Here is a 12,503-nt window from a genome sequence, read left to right as displayed (position 1 = left end):
ATGCTCTTAAAAGAAAGGCACATAGAATAGGATGCTTGAGACATAAGTGGAGATGAGAAAAATAATGAAGAAAAGGGAGAGACCAAAGAAGGAGGCAGTGAGTTGCAGAGTCAAGCAGCTGCAGACTTTCAGAAGTCTGGGGTTGATTTCTGGAGTAGGAAAGCCAATTCTTTCTATCTCACAACAGAAATATCTGGACAAGTCAGAAGAATCTTACTGAAAAGGGATACATCAAGAACAACAGTACAAACAACACCAAGCTGGCACTGCCTACCCTAACCTGGGCAAGGGAGGTGGGCAGGCTGGGTGCTGAACTCCTGTCTGCCTGGGCACAAGTAGGCTGCTCTGGAGCAGAGTGGCTGTTTGCACAGCGCAGAGCCAAAGTTGTGCACTGCTCTGCGGATTATGGTTTGCTGCAAACTCAGCAGTGCTGTCTTTGCTACTCAGAGTTTAGTGCTGTTTCCTATTTCACGGTGTCAAGCATCTTTAAATAAGAAAACCAAAGGTGATCTGAGCCTCTCTCATAATAATAAAGTTATATTCAGCTCCTCTCCTAAACTTGTTTCTGTGCCTATAATTTCCTAATGGTAACTTTTACATTCTCTAGACCCAAACTGACAATCCTCTTCCTCTGATGGCAAAAGCAGCTGTCCTGCCTTGTCTCTTCACAGAAATGGCAGTGGGACAACACTAAGATCATGCTGGACTTCCACACCACATCCTTCTTGTAGTACAAAAATGACAGGGTTTATTACTCAAAAGCTCATTGCAGTAGCCTGTCGTCCGCTAGCAAAATTAAAAGTGATAAAGGATGTTAATCTTGATGCTCCAGGATATAAACTAATTACCATCTGGAATCATGAAGCAGCTTTCCTCTTCATACTGATGCAGCCTTTACTGTTGCCTTGGAAAATGATGAGTTTGGAAAGAGATTGTTCCTCTTTCTGTGTATTGACCTTTGTCAAAGACTGGATTCTTAGCTAGTGGATCAATGGCATATTTTAGAATGATGTTTCTGTGCTGATATATCACCTTTCATTCAACTATAACCATCTAATTTAACACTCATTAGCAAGGCAATGCCCTAGTCTCTTGTATTTGTCAAATTGTTTGTTTACCTTTTTTATTCCACAGATTAGTGCAATCTCACATCTTATGTGCAAACTACAAGTGAATACAGCCAGTGCTCCATAACTCGCCTTTCAGCAGAAAGGTTGGTGTTTCTCCATGCCTGGTGGAGGCAGCAGGAACAGTGACACTCATATAGACCTAAGCCTTTTATCAATGAGCAGTGGCAGGTCTATTTGTTTGAGCCCTTGCTGACACCCACAGTCTCTGTAATTCAGTCTGACAGATTGAGGCCATGTTCCAGATCTCACAAAAGAAGCAGAGGCGGGTATTGATTTTTCTGTTATTGTTGGTGATTTGCTGCTTCATTCCTCTAACAAATGTTTAAAAAAAATATATAGTAAACAGGAAGGTCACAGCTGCAGGTTGGCAGAGCACATAGTGCTCTTTCTCCTGTTATTCTCTTCTTATTCAATGGGCATGTTCCACAGACCTTGAGCAACAACACTGGATAAATATGAAGTAAAAGCCACGATGACACTAACAACCCTGGAGGACTGGGGGAGGAATCTGGTTCCAGGCATGTTCTACATTGCAGCTTTGTGTCACGCTTCCTGAATCACATTTTAGAATAATGGCTGTATTGTATCTTCTCCTGCATTAACCTTGGTACGTAGGTAGCCTCCAAGTTCACATGGAAGTCATGCCCCTCAGCTTGCTATGCTCAGGCTTAACTCTATCTGACCTTGGGCCCAAGCTGATGACACGTCACAGCTCTGCAGAAGAGCTCAAGTCCTGATCAAGTGCTGGTCCTACCAGGGACGTGCCAGATGCTGCTGATTACATCCCTTACTTTTCCCAGCACCACGGGGATGTCTCATCTCAGGAACATACCTGCCTTGCACATCTACAGCACTTGTTTGGCAAGGCGCACATCTTGTAGCACCATAGTCCTGACGTATATAGATACAGAAGTTTTAATTCTGTTGATTGTAATGGAAGACTGATACACCTAGGTCCTTAAAATAACTTATATTTATTGGTTTCTATGCTTTAGAAACTTCCTAATTTTCAAATATACCAAAGGAAATAAAAAATATTTATGAGTCTATTGCTTCTATTATATATCCTCTCAAAATGCCCAGGCTTTCCTTTTTCCCCAGCTAGTTTTAGATAGAAGAGATGTGCACATTCAGGTATCTGGAGTATCTGGACAGAGTGAGTTTCCATGCATTAGATTCATTACAAACTGTTTATTTTGAGATAGATTCTAAATTTATCTTAGAAAACACTTAATTCTCCTTTGTGTTTGGCATCATGTTAAGAAACAAAACAAACAAAAACCAAAGCAAACAAACCAACCACACAACAGTTGCAGTTGCTCAGGTTTCTGCTTGTTTTCCTGGAGGGGGAAATGGTGGAGCTCTCTCGTGTAACCTAACCAGAGCCGCAGAAACAAAGCATCCAGCGCGTATGTACATATAAAATATACAAGGGATTTTTTTTTTTAAGCAGCCTTTCAGCCTTAAGAAAGATAAGTAATAACTTTGTGCTGTGAACAGAACCATTTTCACTATCACAAGGCTATGATAACTAGCTTCCTACACAGTTTGTCATGCTGAATGTCACTAATACTGTCTGAATACTGATATTGTTCGTGACTTTTTGTTATGTCTCAAGTAAAGATTTTATGTATTTAATTTAGCAAAGGCATTGATCAACAGATATAAATCTTTGGAGAGGCTAAAACTAAAAACTCCTTTAATATCACACCTAATGTCTGTGCTATGTTAGGCTTCAATAATATTTACATTTTATCCTTTTTATGAGCTCAGTGGCATTGCAGTGACAGCTCTCAAAGATGATTGAAAATCAGTCATCTCCTGGGAGCACTGGCATAAATCTGGAGTAACCTTGCTGCTTCTGATGGAGATACTTGGCATGACTGTGAGTGCTATTAAGCCCAGGGATTGTGCCATACCTATAATTACCAGGAAAGGATAAAAAGGAAGAAAAAGGAGGGAGGGTTGGTGCTTTGTGCTGGCCCTGGAGAGTCAATCTGTGCCCCTGAGGGCAGGACAGACTTCTCTTTGAGAAGTGCAAGGTTTAATTCCAATGGAACCACTACAGCCTGTCTTACACACCCAGTCCTGGAGGTGATAGCAGGGGTGGGGGCACGCTGCTTCACACCTTAGATGATGACTTGATCTCACCATGATGCTGACATGACAGCAGATGCAGCTTATTCCCCACTGAGAGGGAAGGCATGAGTTTGCTGCTCCCATTAGCACTGTGCCAAGAGGTCACAGCAAAGGCTGAAGGGAATAGGATCACTGTGTGGGTGTAAGCACAAGCCATATGTTTAGGCAAAATATTAAAGGAGAAAAGTATGAGAGTGAAAATATAGGAAGGGATAGCTAAAGCCCAAGGTCAAAGAATAACTCTGTTACAGCTGGAAAAATGGATTTATCCTCTGAGCAACACTTCCATAAGAGGAACACATGCCTATTTTAACAGTTTTTGTCTGTGCACAATTATAATAGTGAACTTCTTATGGTAAACTGCTGTGTGAAACTTGGCCTGGTTTTGAATACTACTTCACCATATGCGAGAAGTCTAGTGTTAATGCCTTAGAAATGTTATTCATGTTACACCTCAGGGGCAAAATAAATAATAGATGAATTGAATGAACACTCTGGAGCATTAACGGGAAAGGGTATGCAACTTCAACTGCCATATCAACTTCTCAATTTTCCTCACAAAAATTGTTTCTGTTGATACTTTGAATTAAATTGGTCTTAAAGGGGAGGAGGAGAAAAGTTTAATCAGAAAGTTGTTGAGAAACTGTGTTCACTTAACAATTAATGGAGAATGCCACTGCTCACAGCTTGGTATACCATATACATCTTTCCTGCAGATGAATTATCCTGCAGGCTATTAGAGCAATAAATGCATGCAACTTTTTTTTTTTTACTTTGTTTTTTAAAAATAAAAAAAATACTGATTTTTGGTTTTGCTGTAGTTTTTGCTGTGCAGTTTTACGAGTAAAAACTTTGTACAAAATAATCAGAAATTACAATAAACACTATTATGCAGTGTGCCCTGCTTTTGGAGAATCACGGTTACTCTTTCAAAAGAACTTATGCTAACAGAAATAAGGAAAATCATGGAAAGTATTCTTCTATAATAGGTACAAATCATTGCCATCTTGCTAATTAAGCAACTAAAGGCAGCTGAAAAGCTGTCAGTTCTGCCTTTTGCCTTCGCTGTCCTCGGCACTTCTACTCTCCCTCCTGCCACAATCCCCTTGTTACCTTCTGCCCTTTACTTCATCCCAAGCTCTGTGAAACAGAGGCTTGTCTCTGTTTAGCTCCTGTAACATTTCCTATTCCTAATACAAATGACAGTAACACCGCAGCAATGCAATACCTCAGATGCTGTGAAAGTACTAGAAGGAAGCCAGCAGCGCAGTGCCCACAAAGCAGCAGGGTGATTGTTGCTAGAAGTATGCTACTGTATTTGTGCCACAGATATACATCGTTCGGAGGCAGAAAGCTTCATTTCTGGAGCAGCCATGTATCACTTAGTTATACAACAATACAAAGAAGACTGCACATATTCTCAACTGAAAATTAGGTTGTTTTAAATAAAAATACCACACTAATTCAAGGTCAGTAGTAAATATTGCAGGGCGCAGAAAAAGAGAGAGAAAGTCATCCAAGTATACAAAAAGCATTAGAACAGGAAGCAAATTGAGAAGTGCTTATCAATTGATTGTGAACAGTGAATGAGGAATTCTCCTGTCAGTTATAGTAAGACTGGTTATTTAGAAGCTAATGGCAAATGTTGTCCAAAGCTGACAAACACAGAATAATGAGGAACGAGGACTTTAAAGTATCTTTTACTCTCTGCGCCTCTTAAAATGCTCAGATTAAAAAGGTAAGGATGTCCAAACAAGCAAGCTAAGCGTGGCTGGTTTTTCTTTTCTAGAAACAGAGAGCAAATACCAAATCTTTCTTGGGTACAACTCATACTAAATAAGTGCCTTACTCCGGAAGGAGATTTAGCCGAAATGGTAAAGTTGTCTATTACATAGTATAAAATCTAAGGAGAACGGCAAAAATAATTTAGAAAGAGTATGAAATCCACAGAAAATAGTCACTGTGGTCAGTGACACATTCCTGAACTTAAAATCAGAATCTGAACTGCTTTGCAAAGCTGGCCTTCAAGCACTTAGAAATCAGGCTTCATTTAGAAGTCAATATACTTAGAGATGATGGGCTTAAGTATCTTCTACAGAGAGATAAGGATTCTGAGTACTGTGTTGGAAAACACCTCTTTGTGCCCAAACAGTATACCATACCAAAGCCATACCAGCCGCATCCTCCTGTTCATTCTGCCAGACCACATTTCAAATTTAAGCAAATTCTATGTAAATGTTCAGAGTGCAACTTTCAAAACTTACAGCATCCTACTAACTCACAATGGAGCAAAACATTTCTACATTATAAGTCTACTGATTTACTGTTTAAATCAGTCTAATTTACTGTTTAATTAGGTGATCTAATCTTTTGCTCGTGTTCCCAAATCGTTTTTCTTCCAAAATGAGGCAGCTGACATGCAGCTCCCAGAAGATCCTCACTATTACATTGACTCTTCCTAGAGCATCCAACTGTATTCAGCCAAAATAAAAGTATCTTAAGTTCACAGTATCTTTTGCAAAAAGTCTTACTCTGGAACAAATCCACACCTCTCGAGCTCACCAGTCTACTACTGCATTTTAGAAAGGTGTTCAGTGTCATCTCTAAACATTTCCAATAGCTCATTACATGCACTAAACCACGAATGCCACATTTCCTGTCTCTCAGTCTTTACTCGCCTACAAACAGAACGAATCCCATCAGTTTGATAACAACAGTTCCTGGTTGTCATATACTAAATGACATTGACTACAAATTTTTCAGATCTCCTACAGCATAATGTACTGATTACTTGGCCAACAAACGTCATTACGCTTTTTAAATAATCTTGTAGCATTTGGAAAACATACTGTTCAATGAATGCCTTATTAAATATAACTTAAGCATTTCTTTGAGATTTGTAATTCTAAGGATGAGCACACATTTTATTTTCAAGTATGAGAGACAGCAAGTAGAATAAATGATTAGAAGATACCAGAAACATTAACAAAAAAGGAAAAAAAGTCAAACAGATCTACTTGAATGTTCTGGAAAACGGTGCTGAAAATTGTCAAGGTATGGAGTTTACAGGCATTTTCAGGGCTAGACAGTTCCAGGATGTCATCGGTAGGTGTTTCATGACCAGCTCATCTGTGTTGCCAGGGGGGAACATAAATACCTGAAAATGACAAAGATTAAACAAAGCTATTATCAGTTAGAGATAGGACAGGGTTTTTTTTGAGGATTTCACACTCCTTTAGTTACAGCTTTCCAAGTACTGAACAGTCAAAGAGAAAAGTCTGTGCAGAAGTCATGGAGGTAGCTATTTCCCATCTGCTGATCAGCTTGTCTTGATTACGTGGATGAGAAAACTTAAACTGGAAGAGGGATAATCAAGTAAGCCACCTCGTGCTCAGGACAAATTGATGAGAAAGGGTTGTAGTAACAGCTGTAAAGAATGACTGACCATACAGTGATGGATTAAAAATAAGATGAAAATATTCCATAATCATCAGAAGCACAAAATTTAATTCTTTTTGAGGCTTCCAGATTTACCAAAGGCACAAAATAAATACACAGTTGTCTTGTTCTAATTTACAAGTGAATCACTGAGGAAAAGATTAAAACAAAAACACACATTGAAAGGGAAAAAGAGAATAAGTAGATTTTGTGGATGTATTTAAAAGGGTAGAATTATATCAGAAATACAAGAAGATTATATAGGCTAAGTAAGTAACTACTGCTATCACATCATAGTTAGAAACGTCATTGAATTCAGCTTGGTTTTTTCTCTCCAAGAAAGTGAAAAAGAAGTTGTGCTCCACAACTTTTGGATCACTTTCTCACCACACACTGGCCTTAATACTACTCACTTTAGTGTAATCTGTCAGCTCCAGTAACTATATATGAGGACTATTACAACCCAGAGTATCCTGAATGCTTAATATATCTTTTGCCATTGAAATGCAGCCACTTCCAGGAAAGTCTAAAATGCCATGCAAAGACCCTATATTCTAAAGAGTGTCAGAAAACTTTTTTTTTTTTTTTTCTCCCATAAAGAAAACACAAAAGAAAACCTAATTTTTCCCACTGGGAGACTGAAGCACATTTCCTTTTTTGTCTAAAAGTTTCTACCAGCTCCACTCCAACAGAAACGCAGAAATGAAGATGAAAACTTATTATCAAAAAATATTATCTGACAGCCCCGATTGCCCTGGATATGAGGCCTCTAACCTGGCCTTACCACATGAAAAATATGATCTGTTAAGAAACATCCACACAAAGGATGCCTGTTTGGAGTATCTTGTCCAGGTAGCCCACCCCCAACAGCCTCACAATTCTTTGATTTATAACCCTTGGAAGGCTGAAGGAATGACTTTTAAACATATTCAAACTGGTGTAAGACTCTCTGAAATCAATAGGCAGTATTCATTTAGCAGGAGGTTGAGTTCATGCCAGTCCTGACTGAGCTGGAAGGTCAAACAAACAGATATTTCAGGCTTAACATTTGGGGAAAATTAATTCACCTTTTATACGTATCTCTGAAATTAAATCTTTAGTTGTAGGAGCCAATAGCAGAAGCTGAAACTCTGCAGTGACCAGGCACTGAAGACACTGCCCATAGCTTTAAGAAACTATGGCATGGATAAGCACAGACGTAATCTCCCCCATTGTTCATGGCTTTCCAAGCAGTGCAATAGCTTTTTGAGGAAAGGAGGTCAGACTTTATGTCCTGTACTACACTTGCAGCCGTGGATATATATCTCTGTGCTTGAAACTGAGTTTCTTGCTACCGCTGCAGCAGTGTGGAACAGGCCAGAGAACTTCAACCCATTGCTTGTGATGGACGAAGAGCAAAAGCTCTTCAGGGAGCACCACATGCATCCCTTCCTCAGCACACTGCATTCTTCCCTTCCCTCTGCTTGCTTTTAAGCAGCAACATTCAAGGCTGCAAAGAGGCCCTAAGCCGTCTCTACTCAAAGGCAATCAGCGTTTCAGGGCAGCAATCATTTATCCTATCCATTCAGTACCCTGTCACTCTCAACCAGAAATAAGTGACCATCATGAACAGAGTCCTGGCTGCTGGTATTTTTCACACAGGAGAGGGCAGCCCTTGCCCAGAAGGTTTTACCATCTAAATAGTAAAGAACAGGGATAAAGAAGCACATCCTGCGTCTCATCCCTATCAGTGTGCCCACCCAGAGATCAAATATGTCAACGGAAGCCACAGCTGGTCTCCAACATGAGCTTCCCTCTCAGCACAGAGAGGAAAAGGCGACTTCCCTCTTCAAACAAAAATCCTTCCTAATTTTGACAACCTGAAATTCCTCAGTGAAGAAGCATTTTTGAAGCTAGGCCGGGTATAGAGGACAAAAGCGAGTGGCATGCAGTGAAATTGTTCCCTGAACTTTACTTCTAAGTTTCTCTGAATTATCCGCTTTTTATGCTATTTTATCTGTGCAAGAAGGAAAATACAGCTCACCTGACTAGATTATAGTGTTAGTGACAGATTAAGACTTAAAGCAAGTCTTGTCGTCTTTTATGAAGCATAGCATTAAAACACAGTGGTAAAGCATAAACTGCATCATTGCTAGGTAACATCAGACTCGTCAATTATTATTATCCCATTCATCACCGTGCTGGCACATGCAGAGATTTAAAAGTCAAATACCATAATTATACCCACAGGAGGAGTGCATGAATGGGAGCCCATACAGGGCTCATAGGCATGCACTCCTTGTAACTTTGGTTTCTATAGGGCTTTTTTTTTTTAGCACAGCAATGCTTCTGTCATCCAGACTTGCTTTACCCTTTTTGACATTGTAAATTTTCAAAGCAATGCAGCCAAGTCTAGGTTGTCAACTTTTGTCTCAGTTATTTTAGAAATCCCTCTAACAGCACACTTTGATAATAATCTCACGGAGACTCAAGTTTGGAATGATGAAGGGAGAAACTCACCTTTCCCATCAGCAGTCAAATATCACTGGTTACAGTTCAACAACTACACTTTAATTAAATTCAAGTCAAGAATTTGTTGGAAATCAGTGAAACTGTTTCAGTGAATTTGTGAAATTTTGGATAAGGTTGTGTCTGCACATAAAATTAATCCCATAAAGCCAAAGGCATAGGTTGCATCCGAGAAACAAAAGAAGGTAAATGATTTTTTTCTCATTTTCTAAGACCAGCAATTCTGCCCAAATCTTGATCCCAAAATACAGTTATTTCTGGAACAGACAAGTATACTTCAACTATTTCATGTTGTTGTTTCCTCCTGTCATTTAATTTTAAAGCTGTACGTTATTGGTGTTTGTCATGATTTAATGTTACAGTCATTTGCTTAACTTACTTTGTTACCTGAAAATAATTATTTCTCCACTGAAACAGATATGTTCTGGTTAACAACTACTATTAATAACATTTATGTTTCAATGGAGCTTTACTGCACACCAAAATTCTTGTTACATTTCTTTTCTCCCTTCTAGCCTTGACATGTTTAGTTACAAAAAGCAGAGTAAACGTATAAAATTTTTAAGTTGTAATTCTCTCACTAAGCTCAGCTGTCTAATAGAGCTGTGCTTCGGGTCTTTTTCAAAACCACAAATTAAGGTGAGAATTATTTCATGTTTCATTTACTCATAATATCACAGTGCCAGCCAGTGTTCCTGACATTCACAGTGCAAAAATGCTTGAGTAAGTATCAAAAAAAAAAAAAAAAAAAGTAAAAGGCTCATTGAAAGCATCCTGGCTCATGTAACTTCAATTGCATTCAACAGGGAATTAGCTGGTAACTGCTATCATTATAGAGACTGTTATTATACAAAATTTAAAGAAATATACAAGAAAGAATCTAACTCAAGGTTACGAGTTTTGTGATCCATAAGAAGAGATCCTGCTTCAAATGCCCGTGTTGCCTTATATTTTGTTTAGTTCATACAGAAAAGAAAAAAAAGCTAGAAATATTGGGGAACTACGGCTTGTTGATCACCTGTGCACTTGTCCAGCTCACCGCTGCCCTGGTGAGGATATGTACTGAAGAATATTGCAATATAATGTCGGTGGGCAAACATCTCCAGGTATAAAGCTGACCTCCTGGCTCCAGGTGCTGCTGCCTGGGGAACATCATGAGGAGGGGCAACGTTGCCCAGCAAAAACACAAGAACAAACCCTTACAGCAGCACTGACTGAAGCAGCAGAATTTGGCAATGGCTTCTGTTTTACAATTTGGAAATCCAGCAGGAGAAATAGAAATCAATAATGGTGAATATTTCAGAATCTTGAAAAAAAAATGCTGAATTTAATGGAGACTACATTACACAGGAGTGCATTTATCCATATCAGTACTTTTTTCCCCATTCTCCTCTGGAAGTCTGCACCAATTTTCTTTGTTTAATGCGTTCCAGCAAGCCCACATTTAACATCCAACATCAGTGAACTGATCCAAAGTCCCTCAAGGAACACAAGGCTTCCACTGACACCAGCACCCACAGTAGGGTTGAAAGGAAGAGTTATTTCCAAAGAAACAAACCGATGAAATTGGCACATTTACAGCATGGAATACAGTAGGACATCAGAGAGTAGGGTAAGCATACCAGGGTACAGAAAGAAGGACAAAGAAGGTCACAGCCTCGCATCTCTGATCGTCTGACCCAGCTGGTTGTGCCAACAGCTGCACAAACAGTATCAGAGCATGGTACACTGCTGGAGCAAGCTGCTGGCAGACAGCGGGGCAGAGAGGTGGGCACAGCCATCGGGGTGAGAGCCATGGACAGGCTGAAGTAGTGATCTCTGGAATGGATCTCCTCTTCTAAGTCAGTTAAGTTGTTCTGGCTATACCTGATGCACTTCCTTTTCCACACTTCTAGTGGGCAGCTTCAGATAGTTTTTTTTTTCCCCCTCTCCTTCAATCCATCACTCAATTGATCTCTGAAAAACTCCAAATTGAAATAATATTGGAATCACTTACTGTTTCAAACAACATCCCAAGCCAGCTTCTGCTGAAGAACCAAAAGGAAGGGGCAGGTTTAAAGTATTTTAGCACTTCAGCCAGGAAATATTATAAGATCCTGACCATACAAATCCTGCATCTGAGCTGTAAGCTTCAGCTATTGGACATATTCACAAGAATCCTGACAAGAAATGAACTCGAATTTGTAAGATCTCTGCAGCCCTGAACCCCAGCTCACCACCACCAATTTGGTTGTAATCTCAGCAGTTAACAAACAGCAGGAGCCACACAGAATGGTCACGTCAGCATCTGTAGCTGTTCAGCTATAACTCAGGGGGGGATCAGGGATAATTACAGGGTGAATGAGTTGCATAATACAGAGTGCATCCTCAGCAGTACACTGTGTCTTGATTACCAGCACAGAAGCTAGAGCTGCACTGAAATTATTGTTTGAAGTTCATTACCTTTATTCTAACAGACTGAAAGCAAAAGGCAGGGAACAACCAATCCTAGACATGGAAAAAAAAAATAAAAATGGTCAGGAGCTTGAAAAGAATTGTATTGTCACCAGGCTGGCAGTCAGACAGCTGGTGATTTCTGTGCAGCACTGTTTCTAAGAAATAGAAAGGTGGAAAGGCCTATGAACAGGCAAAATTCCCATCCTGAGCTCTTCATTAGAAGGTTTAATTTTAGGACACTGCTCATCTCCACTTATCACAAGGGATCAGGTAAGCCTATTTCCAATGACTGCTGCCCAAGAGGTATATAATGCCATGTCCTGCAAAAAGAGGACTAAAAGAGAAAAGAAGTCTGATGCTCAGGGGCTGCAAAGGGATGTTTTTAAGATGAATACCATCTCCCACACATTAAAATATTCCAGTAGCCTTTGGGTTCAGTTCCAGATCTTCAGAAGAAATATTTTTGAGCATGTCTTCAGAGGGCCTTTGAACTTTTATTAGCCTATTCTCTAAATGATTTCTGTATTCTCATCTTCTAGATAAGCAAGCCTGAAGACCCCATGCTCCACCTCTCCTGGAACAATCCCCATCAGTCTGGATGATTTGTCTTCGCCACTTTCATTGGGTTTTCATGGCATTTCTCACTATATTACATATCAAATGAATTAAACCAATTTACCTCCTTCCTATGTTAATAAACAATTTGTAGTGAACTCACGCCTTCCTTCAAAGACGCTACTTCCTTTCATAATCTGCTGCACATAAAATGCACACAGAGCCTCTTCCAGAATTCGTTACTTATCAGTTCCGATGCAAAGATCAAAGGCATGAAGGGATGCTAAACTTAAATTT

General features: G+C 39.6%; 1 long non-coding RNA gene across 1 annotated transcript in view; it reads right to left on the bottom strand.

Moving 5' to 3' along the window:
• Positions 1–12,503, bottom strand: part of LOC146543648 (uncharacterized) — a 191,742-nt gene that overhangs the window by 146,142 nt on the left and 33,097 nt on the right. Inside the window, exon 3 of the long non-coding RNA XR_014885542.1 lies at positions 6,287–6,426. This is a non-coding gene — a long non-coding RNA (uncharacterized LOC146543648). The remainder of the gene's footprint in view (positions 1–6,286; positions 6,427–12,503) is intronic.

Source organism: Meleagris gallopavo, chromosome 11 (genome assembly GCF_905368555.1).
Source record: "Meleagris gallopavo chromosome 11, MGAL_WU_HG_1.1, whole genome shotgun sequence".
In the NCBI taxonomy this organism is placed as follows: Eukaryota; Metazoa; Chordata; class Aves; order Galliformes; family Phasianidae; genus Meleagris; species Meleagris gallopavo.
Note: the sequence above shows the minus strand (reverse complement) of the source record. Positions and strands in the feature narration are given on the sequence as shown.